A 19,954-nucleotide genomic window follows, 5' to 3' on the forward strand; every position below is an offset into this window, starting at 1 on the left:
GATATTGCACCCTTAGTGATCAAAATCTTACAGTAAAATGATTACAATTCATTGATATTTTATAGTAAACATCAAAATAGTGTATCAATTTATCTTTAATAAAAAACTGAAACAAGTAAATTGATTATGCATTTAAAAACAATATTCCAAAATTTAATAAACTAAAGTACCTGGAAGGGAAAAGTAGATGGTGAACACTGCTATCCTGTAAGTAAGTATTCTTAAAAAATTATCAGAATCTCCCGACCCTCTGCTTTACTGCACCCTGTTGCTCCCAGTTTACCCAGACGATCTCATCTAATTCCCCTTCACTGGGCAATCTTGTCTTTCTTGTTACTTACTTCTCTGGAGCTGTGGATTGTAGTCTGGTTATCCTTTGTTTTATGTCTAATATTCACTTAATGAGTGATTACATACTGTGGTTGTCTTTCTGGGTCTGGATTTCCTCACACAAGATGAATTTTTATAGTTTCATCCATTTGCCTGCAAATTTCATAATGTCATTTTTTACAGCTGAATAATACTTCAATGTGTAAATGTATCACATTTTCTTTATCCATTCTTCACTTAAGGTGCATCTAGATTGTTTTCAGATTCTGGGTATTACAAATAATGCTGCAGTGAACATTGTTGAGCAAGTGGCCTTGTGGCATTATTGAGTATCCTTTAGTGTATGCCCAAGAGTGGAATTGCTGGATCTTGACATAGATTGATTTCCAACCTTCTGAGAAACCACCATACTCATTTTGAAAGTGGCTATATAAGTTTGCACTCCCACAAGCAGTGGAGGAGTGATCTTCTCATTCCACATCTTCTCCAACATAAACTGTCCTCAGTACTTTTCATTTTAGCCATTCTGATAGGTCTAAGATGGTATCTCAGAGTCGTTTTGATTTGCATTTCCCTAATAACTAAGAATGTTGAACAATTCCTTAAACATTTTTCAGCATTTGAGATTCTTCCTCTGAGAATTTTGTTTAGTTCTGAACCCCATTTTTAATTGAATTATTTTGTATTTTGATGTCTAGTTTCTTGAGTTCTTTATCTATTTTGGAGATCAGTCCTCTGTCAGATATGGGATTGGTGAATATCTTTACCCATTCTGTAGGCTATCATTTTATCTTATTTACTATGTCTTTTGCCTTATAGAAGCTTTTTAGTTCCTGGAGGTCCCATTTATGGATTGTTGTCTTCAGTGTCTATACTACTGGTTTTATACTTTTGGAAATGGTCTCTTGTGCCAATGAGAACACAAGGGAATGAGATGTTCAAGGGGGGGGAGGGATAGAGTGGGAGAGCAATGAAGAGAGATGTTGATAGAGAGAGCAATTATGGATTAGGGAGAAACCTGGTGCTAGGGAAATTCACAGGAAACCACAAGAATGAAGCCAGTTAAGACTCCTAGCAACAGTGGAGAGGGATCCCGAATTGGCCTTCACCTGGAATCAGATTCACGAATACCTCAACTGTCATCTCGAAGCCTTCATCCAGCGACTGACAAAATCAGATGCAGAGATCCACAAACAAGCACCAAGTCAAGCTGCATGAGTCCAGTTAGAGAGGGAGAAGGGAATATATGAGTAAGGGAGGTCAAGATCATGATGGGGAAATCTTCAGAGACAGCTGAGCCAAGCTCGTGAAAACTCAGGAACTCTAGAGTGACAGCTTCTGAGTCTCCATGGTACTGAATTAGGGCCTCCATATCTGGGGGACAGTGGTGAAGCTTTGACTATCTGTGAGGCACCTGGCAGTAGGAGCAGGATCTGTCCCTGATGCATGAGCTAGCTTATTGGAGCCCATTCCTCATGGTAGGATGCCATGCTCAGCCTTAATGCATCGGGGAGGGGCTTGGTCCTGAGCTAACTTAATGTGCCAGACTTTTTGACTTCCCATGGGAGACCTTACCTATTAGGAGGAGTGAGTGGGGTGGGATGGGAGAGAAGCAGAGGAAGGAGGAGGGGTGAGGAGAGAACTGTGGATGGAATGTAAAGTAAAATTAAAAAATAAATTTAAATAAAAAAATCACCAGAAGCTTAAATCCCAGTATTGGGTACCACAGTATTCTATGAATGAGGAAATGAGAAAATGGGGAGGGTCATTTAAGGAGGGTGGGCCAAGCTAATACAGAAACAGAGGGAGCCATAGAGGGAGAAAGAGAGACAAATAACACTAAGGATGCTTGAAAAGCTGCGGAGAAACATTATTTTATGTTAATTTACAAACATACACACAAATGAAATTTTGTAACAAAAAATGACAATGTTCTTTCTAAGAGCCATAGATGTTCTGTCAAAAAAAAAAACAGTGCCACACACTGGGAAACCTCCCTTATAGCTGTTGATCAAAGAAGTAAAAGAATAATATAGCCTAGTGTGGTTGCCCTTGATTATTTCTCCTCAGAACTTGAATAAGACCATATTGGTAAAGTCAGAACACACACACGCACATGCACACACACACAGATACTCACAAACACTTCTTACACACACAACACATTTCTTACACATGACTTGGAGGAATTAAGCTGGAAATGATCAGAAAGTTTCTACCCTGAGAACTAGTTCTTAGTAGCAGAAGGTGCTATATGAACTGCCCAGGGAGAAGAGCAGTCAACAGTCATATCAACAAGATAACCCTAGGAGTTCAAGAGTAACACTTTTCAACTTGGGGCTAACCAAAAGCTATTTAATTGGGCCTAAGGCTTATTTATTAAGAGGGAATTCATGCCTGCTACTGCAAACATGGTCGGTTATCCATGACTGAAGAGGTCGTAGACCCTAGAGGAGAACCAACTTAATGTCATTTTCCTATACCAATAACATTTCTGTATTACAAATACATCTCATTATGCCCACAATTTAGTGTAGCTCTCACTTCTAATTAAAGAAGCCTCTTCTTGCAGTGGATGGGTGGCTTCTACTGAGATTCATAGCTGGTCAATATGCGGAGAACTAGTAGCCATGGAGATACCCGATACACCTACAGCAAATCCCTTACAACCTAATATTCACAGAAAGTTGAGGAAAGGGGGTGAAAAAATTGTAAAAATCAGAGACTAGGTTGTCTGCAGAGATAGTGTCTTTTCTTCATGAAAGGGCTGCTGTACCTAGGGAATCCCCAAAACATGATTTCCTAAACAAGACCTGAAAACTGACAACGAACATGGATGGGGAAATTACACAAGGCCCAGGCCTAGAGGAAGAGCTCCAGGCACTCAGCAGTTACTGATTCTTTAAAAGGTGGCTGATGACTGAGAATCCGTAGAGCGCTCATGATGGTGGTTTGCTACTGGAGAAATAAAAGATGATGCACTTCAGTAACTATGTGAATCTTGGTAAGCGCTTCAATATTAGAATCTACTCCCAAGATATTGAGCACCCAAAAATATAGTCTGATCATCCATGGGATGAAGTTGAGATTCAATGTGATTAATCATTATAATTATGTATAGGTGATACAGGATTGCTAGTGCTCTACCCATTGCAAAAGGCAAATACTGTGTTCTCTGGAGGAAATGATACCCTAGGTTTCAGATTATTCAAAATAACTGCAAATGATGCGCATTATCCAGCAGAAATCAGCAACACAGTGAGAAAACAAGAAAATAGGAATAGAAGGAAAATGTGGGGTGGAAATGAATCCACAAGTAACTAGATCACAGTGTTATCAGGCACACTACTTAAAATAACTCTGAATATTTTTAAATACCTGAAAAAGAAAAAAGAAAAAGCAGACATAATCATTTATACCTGCTTAAATAATAACTCATTCCTCTGGCTTGCACTCAAAAATATTCTGGGATTTATTATTTTTCCCTTAAAATTTGTATTTATCCCAGCCTAACTAATTCTTCCAATTTCTTTTTAGCCTTCTGTGATCATTTATGATGGAAATGTTGGAATTTTCCTCTCAGTGTGAGTAATTTCTCTTTCCATGTTCTTAGGAGCCATCTTGCTAGTCCTTTTGCCAAAGTGATTGGAATCCTGGATACCGTGTTAAATGCTGTATCCTGTGAAAGTTCTTTCCAGTAATGATCGCTCTTTATTGGATTTGTCTCACTTCCTGGCTGGCTAGGACTTAATCTCTATGGGGACTGGTCTATCTTCAGGCCCAACACTCCCCAACTAAGTTGTGAACCAAGACTGTTTATTATCCTAGCCTGAGAGGAGAAAGCAAGTTCAGCAGGCACACTTTTGAATTTTCTTCACTAGGGAGGACATGTAAACTTTCCTAAATCAGAAGTGGCAGTGAAACCTAGGGGTTGGTAGAGCACTTGCCGAGCAAGCACAAGGCCCTGGGTTCAGGGGAAAAAAAGAGAGAAAAATAACAGAAATATCATTGAATCCTAAATTCAAGAATTGAGGTTTTCTTTTCTTTCTTAATTGTGTTCCAACCTTGACACAAATGCCTTGTTTGGCTATGAACTTAAACTTTTCTGGAATTTGGATACTATAAAATTTTAGTCTTGGACCTGATTCTCAGATTTCTCTGTCATTTTTAACAGTAACTTTCTGTGTCCAATAGATCCCCCTTCCTCTCAAAGTTTGCCATTTAGCTGCTGGTCAACAGTTCTTAGCTTTGAAAGAAAAACAGGTTTTTCTTCTATGGTATCATAAGTGATCTCCTAATTTAAGTGTCTTCATAGTTGAAGTTTTCTCCCAATTTTTTCAAGTTTGGTTTTTTTTTCATCCACAGAAGCATCTTTTCTACTGGGAAGGATAATATTGTAGTTTAATATCTTTGAGGCTGAGAAGTTTAATTATTCACTTAGGGATTTTCCAGAGTCCCTCTGCCTTCTACCACACAGATAGTTAGGTGGGTGGCAGTTGATGGAGTTCAAGGTACCACACCTGTAGCTACTACATGTTTGTGTTTGCTTTGGCAGCTCCTAGCACCAACAGCCACAGTTCATAGCTTCTGGAGGCAGACATAGGGCTGGGTCACCACGTTTGTTTCAGAGTTCTTTCAGATTAACAGCTGTAGGAAAAGGGGGAAGAAACTCATTTGTTTAGTAGAGAATACAGAGACCTGACTCATATTCTATAAAGTTGGAGCCTACTCTGAGGAAAATTCTGGATTGATATGATTGTTAGTGCATTTCCTGGGTTAAAATAAAATATCTGGGGCTCAGCATCTCCATGCAGATAATTTATTAGTTGTAAATAACTCAGAGATGAGTATCTGGAGGTGATTGACAGCTAAGAGGTCTACCTGTCACTGTGCAATTGTTTTTTTTTTAAAGAGGAAGGATTTGTATTATTATCATAGTTACCACACTAGGAGACATTGACAGAACAAGTAGAAAACAGAATAAATAAGGATATGGCTATTGAGAATGACATTCTTATCATTATGGATGAAACTGCTATCAATAGAAGCACTGCAAGTAACAAGTGCAGAGTAAACACATTGCCACTGCCTACGGATACTCACTCGTATTGATTAACTCAGAGTTTAAATATTTGGCAATGAGACATTATCTATCTATCTATCTATCTATCTATCTATCTATCTATCTATCTATCTATCTATCTATTATGTATACAATATTCTGTCTGTCTGTATGCCTGCAGGTCAGAAGAGGGCACCGGACCTCATTACAGATGGTTGTGAGCCATCATGTGGTTGCTGGGAATTGAACTCAGGACCTTTGGAAGAGCAGGCAATGCTCTTAACCGCTGAGCCATCTCCCCGGCCCCAAGAGACACTTTCTTATCATTTTTAAAACAGGCTTTCAAATACAAACTCCACTGCAAATGTGGATTCCTATAGGCTTCATAGAACCGAAATTGTCAAGTGTATTTTGTTGGAGGACACTGGAATATATTAGAAACGAAAGCATCTCCATAGGATAACACGTCAGTCATGAGCTGTTTAGCAGCCAAAAGATCAAAGTATGGGATACATAGCAATTAGAAGACATATTTTGTGCTTAGTATAATGAAGATATCCCAAGTTCTCATATTTAACTTAAACCATTCTTGGAAAATTTTCAGCCGTAAGTGCAAATGTAGTTTGTTAGACTAAAATGTAGTTTGATAAGGCATTCATTTCAAGAGGATAAGGAAAAAAGGAAATTAAACTTCATTTTAGTGATGATAATATTGTGCTTATGTTAAATGTAGCCCTTGTCTTGTGAAGATATGTCCTGAAATATTTATGGGCAAGCAGTAGAATTTTTTTTTTTTGGATTTTTTAAAATGTAACTCACAGGGAATGGGAATAACAGTTTTGATGGATATGTGTATAGGGAAATTTGTAAACACAAGATGGGGCCATGTTTAAATTTATTGGTGGTAACATGAGGCCTATAAAGTTCTCAGAAACTTTCCCATAACAAAAAGTTAAAAAAAAATATATACACACAAAACTAATTCTTAAATTCTAATCAGGCAAAAATATTAATAGGTAAGAAAGTGACAAATCATGAATAAGTAGATGAATTATATGGCTACGTAATAGGCAATACAATTTCTTTTTGAAGTAACGTATTTTAAAATAGATCAGACTGTAAATTAAAACACTGGGTCAGAGAGTAGTCATAATTCACTTTTCCTGGAACAAACTAGGGAATTTAATAAGCAGTTAATGGCAGGTTGTATTTTGCTTGTAAAATATGGTCATGGCCTAGAAAAGTATAATATCAGTGTTTGTCCTGGAAATCGCACCCGAGGCTGCTCAGAAGTGCATGTCAGGGGCCTGTGGTCCAGAGCCACGTGCCCCCTTTAGTGGTGTGCTTCCATCTTTTGCAAGACATAGTAAGAAGAGATAAGAATCTTCTTGAAACACACATGTCATAAGTATGTACCTTTGCATATTTTGTCCGAAAAAAATAATATTTAAATTTTTGCAAAGACAAAACTCTTTCATTTTTAAATATTTCAATATAAGTCACTAAACATAGAAATAAAAAATGACTCATAATTGTAGGAGAAAAAATGAGTGTCATTACTTAGGTTCCTCTTTTTTTGAGACAGGATTTCTCACTGGCCTGAAATTTGCAAAGTATGCTTGGCAGACTGGCCAGCACCCACCAGAGAGTCTCCAGTCTCCTCCCAGCATTGGGGTTATGTGTGTGTATGTGTGTGTGTGCGCGCGAGTGTGCGCACATGTTCATCAAATGTGGGTTCATATATTCCTGCTTGTGACACTTTATCACCTGCGCTATCTCTCTAGCTCCTAATGTCCATTTCTTCATTTTCATCTCTCTTTGTTTCTCTTTTAATATACTTCATCATTTAGTAGAATTTTAGGCTAGCATAGCAGCTGAGTGAAAGAGTTTTCCATTGTATCCCTTCACTTACCTAGGTTTAGCTTCTCTCATTCCTCATAACTCCCTGTTATGAATATCCCTCGCTAGAGAGACGAATTTGTCACTCCTGATGAATGTCTTTCAACATTTTATGAAGCAAAGTCTTTTAGACTTTAAACTATAGTTCACATCAGAACTCACCAATGGTATATCACAGCGCCACACAGAATAGTTTCACTGCCCTAAACCTTTGTGTGCTCTGATTTATCCTTCCTTGCTTAACAAGCAACACTCTTCCAAATATTTCCACTTTTGCCTTTTCTAAAATGTCACTTTTTTCCCCCAAACTATTTATTGCAGCCCACTGACTTCTGGGGCTAAGGAGTACCAGACCAAGCCCATCCCTGTATGGCCTTTCTGAACTGACTTCTATTAATACAAACTGAAGTTTCCTCCATGTCTTTTCTGGCTTTCTAGATAAGTTCTTTTTAGTGCTGAATACTAAGCCATTGACTGTATGCACTGTAGTCAATCCAGTCACCTCCTAACAGGCATCTTAATTGTTTATAATTTGGGCAACTGTAAATATATCTGCTGTAAACATTTTTTTTTTGTTCAAATGCCAATTTTCAGTCCCCTTGGATGAATACAAAGAATTGAATCTGGTGATTGCGAAAGAACATGTTTACTTTTATAAATTTTATAAGGCAGTTCCAAACTGTCTTCCAACATATCTTTCTACCAACAAATAATTGAAATCCCGGCTTTTCCACATTTTCTCCAGAATTTTGCAAAATAAGTGCTCTCTCTGGTTTGGGTGCAGTGTAATAGGTATGTAATAGTATCTCTTTATTCTTCATTTCCCAATGATCTATTACAAGGAGTGTTTGTCTCCTCACTTTCTTTATTTCTTTTCTAGGAAAATTATCTATTGAAATGTTTGGCCCATTTGTAATCAAGTTGTACATTTTTATATTGTTAAAATTTAAGAGTCCTTTGCACATTTCTGGCAAGAATTCTTTATGTAAATTCTTTTTTTAATGTTTTCTTTATTATTTATTATCTATACAGTATTCTGCTTGCATGTACACCTGCAGACCAGTAGAGGGCATCAGATCTCATTACAGATGGTTGTGAGCCACCATGTGGTTGCTGGGAATTGAACTCAGGACCTTTGGAAGAACAGTAAGTGATTTTAACCTCTGAGCCATCTCTCCAGCCCTTTAAGTGAATTTTTTGGCAAACATTTTCCCTAATCTATGACTTGTGCTTTTATTCTCCTGATATTTGGCAGAACAGAAATTTTTGAATGAAATATTGACAAAGGAGAGAACATGAAACAGTGAAACCAAGCTACTCTTGAACAGAGGTCTAGAACAGCTAGGTATCTACAAATGAAGGAAGGAATTTAAAAATAGCCATTATTCCACCATAAAATTTAACTCATATCCATAATATAAAATGCAAACCTAAAAAGCATAAAAGAAAATCAAGATGACTTTGAATTCATCGACAATGACTTATATCCAGTGCTAAAAGCATTTTCTATGAGAGGAAAAACTGCTTAGATTTTATTAAAATGTGTGTACTTTCTCACTCTAGGTGGTTGCTGAACAGTATCACCACATTCATAATTTCAACTTTCACTTTTATATTTGACATAGAATCACACCTCAATACAGGTTTACCTCCTGACTATAGACCGTTTCTTCTTAACATTCATGCATATTTCAACTTGGTAGCTCTATAGTTTCCCAAGAACAGTTTGTACACAACCAAAGTGTTTGTCTTCCTTTTTAAAAACTGATCTTTAGGAGCCAGCAAGATGGCTCAGTTGGTAGGAACACCTTGCTGTGCAAAGCCAATGTTCTGAGTTAGATCCTGGAAACCCATGTAAAGGTAGGAGAGAAGTGACCTCACAAAGTTGTATTCTATCATCCCCATGGACAGATACATCATACAAACATGTGTGCAATAGTAATAAATAAAATCTGTACCTGAAAAAAAATATGATCTTTGTGATTTGTCCATGCAAATTTCCTCTCTGTCTCTCCCTCTCCCAAAGGAAGAAAAGAACAATTAGCGATGGCAATAGGCAGCTGTAGGAAAGAAGACCAAAAAGCAGCTTCACAGTCAGGAGGGAAGGGCTACCTTTTATTCTTGTGGTCTTTGATACTCTACACAATCCCAGAAACTTCTCTAGTCCTGGACTATATCTGATCTCTGCAAATACTGTCTTTACGTGATCTCTATATTTGTTCCTTAAATTGATGACTTTCTAAAACCAGCACTCATTCCATGACTAGGTCAGAAACTGTCACTCAAAGCATCTTCCTTTTTTAAAAAAAAATCATTAATTAGTTTCCATTTGCATCAATTATTATCATCTCATCCTTGATTTTCAAAAAATCATTTCTTTCCATATTCATCAATAATTAGTTTCTCCCTGATATTTTTTAAGAAAAAAAATCTATAACAGTTGTGTTAGTTTTTTCCTCTGCCCTCAGAAATTGACTTCATAACTATCCTCAGCATGACACACCTCAAGTCTATATATGACCATGTTACTTATTTTCTTCTTCATTTTCTTGTTTTTTTTCAAGGCAGCAATGATGATACAAATCACTTAAGAAAAATATAAATTTAACAGCATGTATGTGGCATGCTAGGCACCTTCCACATTTCCCAGCATTGTCCCCTACTGTTCTTCTAATTACCTTGATCTATAATGACACCCAACCTTCCATTTTGAAAACTTTACACGCTGGGTCACAAATCAACATTGTTTTGATGTGTTTCTTATTTTGCTGGGAATAGATTCTCTGGCCTTTAGCATCTTTCTGATTTTTAGATTAGGGACAGACTATGATGACTGGGAAAGAAAGAAGAGTACAACTCCAACCTCAACGGAGGCAAACTTTTCTTAAAATCAGAACAATGAAAGACAACAACCTCTGTGGGAGTGGTGGTTGAACACTCTGGGGTCTTTGGGACAGGCTTACATCAGCTAGTTGAGGGTAGGGAAGCTACAGGGGTTAAGCATGGGCTATGATAGGATTATCTGAGAATATTTAAGTGTGGGAAGTTCCAGGGAGGCTATGTACAAGTGGACTGCCCCTGGCTGCCCAGTGAACTGTCCAGGTTTGGGGTCAAAGAGTGGAACATCTCTGGGTCAAACCAATGTTAGACCAAGACTGATTACTTTCCCAATTGTTGAATTGAATCATTATTATAATGCTTCTGTTTCCTCATGTTACATCTGGGCTACTTTTCCTGTGTTCCCCTACTACCTTGGTTATTATTAGGTGACACCAATTCAGGGAATTTTCTTAAATAAATGATTGTTCAGTGGAGTTTTGGAAGAGTTGCTGACAGTGGTGTGCGGTTCAGTACTATTGACCCAGTGTAAAGCAATTATGCAGCAGGTCCTGCCTCAAAGCCAAGGACACTGAGACTCATGTGAGGTCAGACTGAAAGTCTGTGTCTGCATCCCTAGCATCCTTAAGTTGGAAGCTGAAGCAAAGATGGTAAGGGCCATCAGGCAAAGATCTTCCATTATCATTTTTTATTATCGCTCATGATCTTTCTTGAAGCTAAATATTAGACATATTTATCTTACTGAAAATTAAAAAAATGTTTAGACAAAAATGTGTAACTCTATAATGAATGGGGAAATAATCACTGGGAGCTTTTTAAATATAGAAATATAGAGTCTTCTTTGAGAACTCTATATTTCCATTTTTTGTTTAAATCACTTGACTTAAATACATGACTTGTTCAAGGATATTTTTCTATAAAACTTACCAATTGCTATATCCTTTTGAACTCTTCCTCTAGAACATGAAGTTAAAAGTTAATCATAAACCGGAATGCCATGGTTTTTCATGGTCACAGCACATATACATATGAAACTCTTACCTCTGGCCTAGAAATGAATTATCTAAATTCATTCCTTTCACTTTATGCTGAGAGGATAAAAGTAATATCTGGGTTTTCTGGGCTAGTGAATGACAAAATGTCTGGAGTACATGAATATTCTCAAGACCAAAACAGCATTTGCTTCAGACTCAAATAAAAGCTTGAAGATTTTAAGCCTTTGTAGCAAGACGGATTCATTAAAAATTCAAGTGGTTTCAGGAGTCTGAACTTTGGGGCTTTCTAGCAGACTTGAAACAAAAATTAATGCCTTGTATAGGCTTAAATTTTATTCCTAACTTAAGGTACATCTTTGGAGCATTTTTTCCTAAGTAAATATTTGTAGAAGATTCTATAACATCTTCCCATGTTAGCCTTAATTGAGTTATGCTATGTAGATTTAGAAGACTTGGGCTTTAGTTCGGTTCTGCACCTTAGTGGCTGCTGAACCTCTGGCTAGCATATTTCCCTCTCACGATCTCCATTATCTAGTCTCTAAACTTGGGGTCACATATGTCTGAACATTTCCTGTGGCATGATTAATAAAAACCCAGAGGCAGATATTAGGGTTCAACCTGAAGGTCAAAAAAACAAAACAGCCAGTTACTGACTCTTACCCCTACTTCAGTCTGAAATGGCGATCCTGCCTCCAGGAATCTCAGAATGAGACTCTGTCTGAGAGTTGTTTCCTTCCATTTTATATCCCTTTCTTGGGTTGGAATTAAAGGCGTGCACAACTACCACTCAGTTTCTATGGCAAATTAGTGTGGCTACTTGGATTAAAGGTGTATGTCATCAATTCCTTGTCTATAAGGCTGACCAGTGTGGCTGTTTTACTCTCTGATCTTCAGGTAAGCTTTATTTATTAAAATAAAAATGAAATATTGTTACAATCTCTACAGTCATCAAAAACATATTTTTTTGCATTAAAGAATTCTATACTAACATTATACATATCATAACTTTTCCTCAGATTTCCAAATTATGGACTCCATGATCCAAACATTATATACATGAGAGAGGTGTTTAAAGAGACCTGCTAATTGATTCAGATAATACTAGTTTGGTTTTGTCTGGAGAAACTTAAATAGTAGAATAGGTTTGTACACTGTCATTTGAAATGGTATATGGTCCCTGAAATAATAAATCATGCAGCCCCTGCTCACCATTGATTACTTTTTGGCTTGATTTTGAATTATTGCAGTTTACTTATTTATCTTCTATCATCTATACAAGCTTTTATTATTACATTCCAGACATTGTATGAATAAGACTCATCCTTTCAAATGGCTCATATTTTATTGGTCAAAATATAAGTAATAAATTCTGAAATGAACGTGGTGGATCATGGGGCATCTGTAAACAGTAAAGGCAGTTGAGATGGCTTCCCTGACTCTGTGAATGATCAGGGTTTAGCAGTTGGTGTTTTCTTTTAAGTAAGTAGCAGATGAACTAAGCCATGTAAGCAGCAGGAGGAGGGGTCTGGACTGGTAGCTGTAAGGAAGTGCTGTCAGACAGGAAGAGAGACAAGTATGTGACAGTAGAAAGAACAAGAGATGTAGTCTGTCTTAGCAAAAGTTCTGCTCGTCCATAGTCTTTTCTTGCCTGTTGCAGGGAGAGGAGGAAGGGCACAAACTTGGCTTGAACAAGACAGGGGAAGCAAGGACGTGTCTGGGAGTGCTGTTTGTTCCAGGCTGATGAGGTTAGACCTTCCCATGAAGGCTGCAGTGGGCAACTGAAGAGGTCTAAGCAGGTTGTGACTTGTTTTAGAAATACTGAAATCTGATAGTAATAGCAAATGTGGTTGACCAGCACAAATCCTGGAGATGGGGTAATGGGATGGAAAGGTGAAGGTGAAAAGGAGCCAGTGAAGAAGTTCAGAGAATCATAGGAATTGAGCAACGTATCCCTTTATAAGAGCCATCAGGACTGTACATTTCCAGCAAAAATAAGATCCAAAGGTCTTATGATATTTATAAAGTGTCTTCGAAAGTTTCCTTAAAGTAAATGCAAAGAGGTGGCAATGTAACACAGGTCAAGAATCAGCTTGGCCTGGACTGAACTCTCAGCTCACCTCAGTATCTTTGTGGACTTGCACGAAGAACACGATTTCCTTGTGGCTTGGTCCTCTAATTCACCAAACAGGGATACACATTGTAAGAGGATATAAGTAAGAAATGTGACAATCCACTTAAACACCTCACACAAGTCCACCAAGAAAAGAACCCTGTAAGTACCAGCTAGCACCCTCATGCCATGGCACTCTTGGCATTCACTATGCTTCAGCCTCGCTGGCCTTCTGACACACTGTGACATGAACCTGTGGTGGTTTAGGATGAAACCTTTCTGTCCCTTAGTCTAGAACATTCCTTTTCTAATTTCCCTATTTCTCTCATATCCTTCCACTCAGAACATGATAACTACCTCCATTGAAATCTTTGAATGCAAAATTTATACTCTACCATTATTAGCCACTACAGCAACGTATTTAGAGTATTCATAGTTCTTAGCAGAAACTCTAGTTTTTTTCTTGTTCCTCTGCTTTTGTAATGTTTGTCTCCTTCACAGACTACAAACCTTCCTGAAGTCACCATTCTCTTACATCGGTTTCTACACACTGATTCTTCCCTAGACTATTTCAGTTAGTAAATGTTATACCAAAAATAACAGTTTGGTGAGGGAATCATCGGGAGCCTATAGAATAGTGATGCCCGAGAAACTGCTAAGCAATGAGGGGAGGAGCTGCCCCAGTGGCGAAGGGAGAAGAGTGCCTCAGATGGAGGAATACTTGCAGAGAGGAGTGACTGCCGAGGGGACTTTGCAGGCCATGGTTGTCCGATCTCACTAGTGGGGTTGGAATTCAGGATTAACACAGTAAAGAATGGATGCTTGCTTTCAGCTGGAAATGGCTCATGCAATGGACAAAGACAGGTGCTTGGTGGGGAATGACTGTTTAAATGAAGGTGAAGGAGCACAGTAAGGGAGGAGGGGTAACAGGGGAGCTGAGGAAAACAACCAACGAAGCAACACATGTGTGAGTGTTATTACCTAAGTCACAGGAGAACCTATTTCAGCCCTTAAATATAGCCTGCTTATCCAGGTTTCCAGCTCTCTCTATGCTGTTTAGAGACTCTGGAGTTTTTCACAACCTCAGTGCTTTCCCTTGGTGCTATGTTGTCATCTAGCAGACACACAGCACCCTTGGAATGTTTTTTTTTTTTTTTTGCCTTGTTGGTGGGCAGCTATGTATCTCAAGTCTTCGTGAGAGGTTTTTTGTTGTTGTTTTGATTTTAGCTTTTGTTTTGTTTGATTCTATTTTTGTTTCTTTCTCGGTATCAAGAAAATTTAGGGTTCATAATCTAGAAGCTAAATTTTAATGCTAACATCTTCTTCATTGTGAGGCCAATAGAAATATCTTCAGGCCACAACAGCTAAAAGTACCGACATTGTCTTTATCCAGAGCCAAGTTGCTTAGGTGACTTTGAAAGTTAACTTTTATTGCTGATGTGTATGTGTGTTTATCTGTACTACTGGAAGTTGAACTTAGTGTCTCTTTTGTGCTAGGTAAGCAGTTTAACACTGAGTTATATATCCTCAGTACTTGTTAGTGTTTAATTTTGAGGCAGAGTCCCCCTAAGTTACTCAGGCTGGCCTCAAACTCATCCCTGTAACCTAGGCAGGCCCTGATCTTGAAATTTTCCTGCCTCAGTCTTCCAGAAACAGAGATTAAGGCCTGTGTTATCAGGCCTAGTTAGTTTCTAGAATTCTTTATCTGATGCTCAGTGACATACTACAGGCACATATTTACAGGGTGTACACTCAGGGAGGACTCACTTGCTGATTTGTTTGTTGCAGACAAATTACAAAATACAGGGGAGCAGAGGCAAACAGTGTGGACAGCAGATTGATGGTAACTAGTGGACTATTTTGCTCAGAAGATTTCCTTGCTGGAAACCCATGAGGTCTTAAAATATATTTTAAGCCTATTTTAAGAAAAAAAGGGACATTCTCTAGAGCTTATTTTGAATAGAGACATTTTTAGAACCCCATGAAGAAAGAATGTAGAGTATGTTTTGTGTTGATCCTAGTGAAATAGAAGATTATTATCTAGTAGTGTGAACCAAAATTCACAGTTCCTCCTCTAGGCCAGAACTGCTAAGCCACCTTCCCAGTTTCATCTCTGGGATTATTATTGATAATTCTGTCTTCTGAAGAACTATTTGGGCTTTAGATATTCCAGACAAAATGTGATGACTCAGCTGTTGGTTACCACTGAAACTTAGCCACATTCGTGGGACTCCACCTGGATTTGCCTGATGGAATAGTTGAAGGAATTAGGTAGGGTGCCCAGGAAGGACTTAAGCAACTAAATAAGTTCACAAATCATCCTGATATCTACTTAAGGCAAGCTTATTATTATTTCTCAATTCCTCTTCTCACCCCTAGCCTCTCAAATTTTGTGCAGAGACTCCAAAACAAGTTGCAGGAAATGAGTGAATTTGGCACCGTTACAGAGAGGGCACAGTGAGAGAAAAAGGAGTGTGACAAAAGAAATTGCACTTTCAGCATTTTACAAAGGACAAGATCAAGGAAAACACATTACATTTATCATTGTGTGAATCCAGGAGACAATTTTTTATCCCATAGGCAAGAAATTAGACATGAGATTCAGGTATTGTTAATGGCCTTTTTATACTTGAGTCCCAGCTCATTGTCATGGAAGTCACCTCTCTGCCTCTCCTGGAATTCTAGCTTTTATGACATTTTTGCTGAGCTACCCCTCTAGTCATTTAGTCATTCATCCTAATAGTCTACGGCAGCACAGAGGCCACATCACAAGGTACAGTCTTTCCGCTTCTGTAAATGAGTTCAACCACTTCAAAAACCACTCCCTTTGTTCCTTGATTTCTTTTTGAGCTCCTAGCAACCACCATTGTGTCAGATTCTAAATTTAGATGCATTTCTTACATCTCTCTGAATTTCCAAATTATGCTCCATCAGTGCACAACTGAGATTAAGCCCTGGGCTCTTCAGTCCGGGGAGAGCTAACTACTAAATGTGGATTTCTTTATGCATGGAAGCCTGACTAAAGTAGATGTACAGGAAGAAAATTGGAAAGCTAAAGTCCACTGCAAATGGTTATGTTACTATGGCAGTAATTTATTGCTTTCTGATCATTCCTCTTTCTCCTCCTCTGTCATGAAAACTTCACAGTGAATTTTCTCAACTCTAGACTAGATTTTTTTATTAACTCCTCCCTTGCATATAATAACAATTTCCTTACAAACACGTTTATTTATGAGTGCGTATGTATCAGTGTGACTTTATGTACTCATATTTAGGTAGGTTATGTTTTGTGTGCTGTTGGTAGCCAGGAGTGCTCTTCAGGTATCCTTTATCACTCACCATCTATTTCTTTGAGGAATAGTTTTTGTTTTCCCTTCCTGACACTGGGACTCAAGATTTTCTGGGCCAGTCTAGAATCCATTGAGCTCTAGTGATGCTCTTGTCTCCATATGTTTTTTTTTTGTAGCTGGGGTTATAGACGTGCACAGAATGCTAGACTTGTAATTCAGATGCTTGGATCAGATGGGGTTATAGACGTGCACAGAATGCCAGATTTGTAATTCAGATGCTTGGATCCTGATGATTGGACAGCAAGCACTCCACTGCTGAGTCATCAACTGCTGAGTCATCTTTCTGTTCCCGCATAATTAGATTTAATCGTGCAGCCTAAAAGTTTGAGTCAGGGAAATTATTTGTATTCCCTTTAGAAACAGCACAACAGAAAAACCCTCCTGCTTTCCATTATTGAAAGTCTACTTCTTGTTCCTGTTAATTGATCTGTAAATTCTGTAAATCTGTAAAATCTGTAAAGTCTGTAGCATGTAGCAACATTAGTCAACATGTACTAGTTGGAGGAATTATGAGGTTGTTACCAGGGCCAGGCAGAATCTTCTGATAAAGGTAGACTTTGACGAGCGGTGAGGAAACACACATACAGCAAGCCTGCAGAAAGACCCTTTGCAAAGTAGACTGGGGATGCAGGAAGATGAAACCTCGGCAGTTGGGGTTTTTGAAAGACTTTGAAAAGTTTTCCTTTTCTAATTTAAAGTTGCTCAGTTGGAAGGCAAACATAGTGGCTGGTTGGAACACAACTCTTATGTTAACATGTTCTGATCAGGCCTTGAACTTGTCAAGGCATTCCATCAGGGATGCTCCTCCAGGGAAGATAATCAGTAACAATTTGAAGCTGCTAGGCTTAAAACTCCACCTTGTTTGAGGAATAAGCCAACCATTTTGGAAGTTTGCCATCTTCATGATTTAGTCATGTCCTCTCCTTATATGTCTGCCCATCAGGAAATCTTCTAATTCCTAGTCCCTCAAGGTGAATGCACTTCAGGCACTAAGGCTACCAAGTGTTCGTAAGTAGCCTACATATAGACAGTCTTTCCTACCTAAAATAATGCTTGCCTACAGGCCAGCATCAAGTCTAACTGCTCCTTATATCTTCCACATTATCTGTTTTCAATATAACAGCCAGCGTAGATTTTATTTTTTCTGTACTTAACACATGTTCATTATAGTCATAGCATATGCTTGAACTTTCCTGGGTTCTGAGAGAAAATTCTGCCCATTTAGTTTGGCATAATGTACACAAAAGATATATGTATAAAGAAATACAATGGCTACAACAAGAGTTATTACCAACAAAGACTCTTGGATTTGCCATTCATAATTATGGTCATCTGAGATTGCTTCTAAAGCTCATGATGGAATGGCAGCCTTGTTTTATTCATGAAACACTAATTAGACCATGAACTCTGAAACCTGGTATGAAGAAGAAGTGCGTTATTAAATGTGGTGTGCTCCATCTGACATCTTTATCTTAAAAGCTTTGCTTATCCTATGTCATCCTTAGACTTCATGTATGAAAGATGTATCTGGAACTGTGATCTTTGAAAACTGGACTCTGGTGGAGGGTCTTTCTGTAAAAGCTTGCATTAGGTAATTTGTTTGAAAAATTGATTTGAGAAAATTCAGCCCTGCCAGGTAGGTGTTACAGAGGGGAAATTCAATAACATGGGTCTGAAAAGACCTCCAAGGTCTTTCCAAGTACTGGATGAGGAGAGACTGGGAGTGCAGTCTCAAGTACTCTGCTCACTACATCGGAAGTACCAGACACATAGGAAAAAACTAGTGCTAATTTCACATTGAGACGTAATAGGATTCGATGTGCTCTCATGTCGGTTGTGTTATCAACAACTATCTGTTAAGGTGTGTGTTCATGTGTTTGAAGAATTCTATTGTTTTGGTTTTATTCAAATGTTGACCCTAAAGCAAGGAGTTTGTTTACTTTTAAATTTATTCACATTTTTTTATGTGACTTCAGGATATCATTCATAAATCTTAGGACAATAAAAAAGGAAAACTAGAAAACATGACTTTGTTAGGTTAAAATGCTTTGAGGTTGGCTAGACAAATATTGCTTCTGGGAGTCAGTTTGAAACTCCTATTAAGAGCTTCGGTTTTCTGAGCAGGTATCAAGGTAAATGCTGGTAGCCGATAGAAAACCCTCCAACAACTCAAGTGTGATTCTGATGGGTGGGTGTCACTGAAGTGATAACTATGCAAGAGTATGGTCACAGTACCACCACCAGGATGGTTTCTCAGATGCAGTGACAGGGAAAAATACTGCTCCTGTTTTGACAAATGTCACTTCCAACAAGGAATCTAATCTTAGACATATAAAAGAGGATCGTTATCCTCATCTGGAAATGTTATATTTTTCTACATGTTCTTATACATTATTCAGCTCTTATTATTTGTTATGTTAGGCTATTCCTAGAGAGACATACAGGAAATCTAAACTGAGATAGAAATCTGACAATAGAACAAAGTAACAGCATCACCAAATGACTTTTCTGAGGTCACTCGCAGGAGTAAGTATGAAGGGATTCTTATAGAATGGAGGATGACTCAAAGTCAGCTGTGTTACCAAAAGCCCTCTCCACTTTGGGTAATTAAGTTATGAAAGTCAGGACCCTGGAACTCTCTGCAGGTCTTTCGGGTCGCAATCCAGGTTAAAATCTTCACTCCTCATCAGGCTTTTGTTAGGGGAATTTGATCTGTTTCAGCCAATGACATTTGGGGTGACTAGCCCCATGCTTTTCTCTGAATAGGGATAAAACTGAGAAGGAGAGTTCTCTCTCTCTCTCTCTCTCTCTCTCTCTCTCTCTCTCTCTCTCTTATTCTCTCTCTCTCTCTTATTCTCTCTCTCTTATTCTCTCTCTCTTATTCTCTCTCTCTCTCTTATTCTCTCTCTCTCTCTCTCTCTCTCTCTCTCTCTCTCTTATTCTCTCTCTCTTATTCTCTCTCTCTCTCTTATTCTCTCTCTCTTATTCTCTCTCTCTCTCTTATTCTCTCTCTCTCTTATTCTCTCTCTCTCTCTCTCTCTCTCTCTCTCTCTCTCTCTCTCTCCTCCCTCCCATGATTTGAAAAGGAGTAAGCCTAGTGGTTGATCCTCACCGCCCTTGGGTGGGATGGCAGGACAATAGCAGCTGGATCAGTGCAATTCTGCATTTGTAAATCTGTTTTCCTACTGCACCCCTCAATAAATTAGTGGTCAGACTTTGTGGGTTCACACTTCATCTTCTACTCCCACATAACCTTGGGAAGGGAGTTAATCCAGTAAATTTCAGGGATTTCATGTGATTTTTGAGTTTTACTTCCCAAGTCTTTAATCTCTCCTTAGAACTTCCCAAGTCTTAATGAGCTTCCCTCAAG

The sequence above is a fragment of the Microtus pennsylvanicus genome, chromosome 14 (assembly GCF_037038515.1).
Source record: "Microtus pennsylvanicus isolate mMicPen1 chromosome 14, mMicPen1.hap1, whole genome shotgun sequence".
In the NCBI taxonomy this organism is placed as follows: domain Eukaryota; kingdom Metazoa; phylum Chordata; class Mammalia; order Rodentia; family Cricetidae; genus Microtus; species Microtus pennsylvanicus.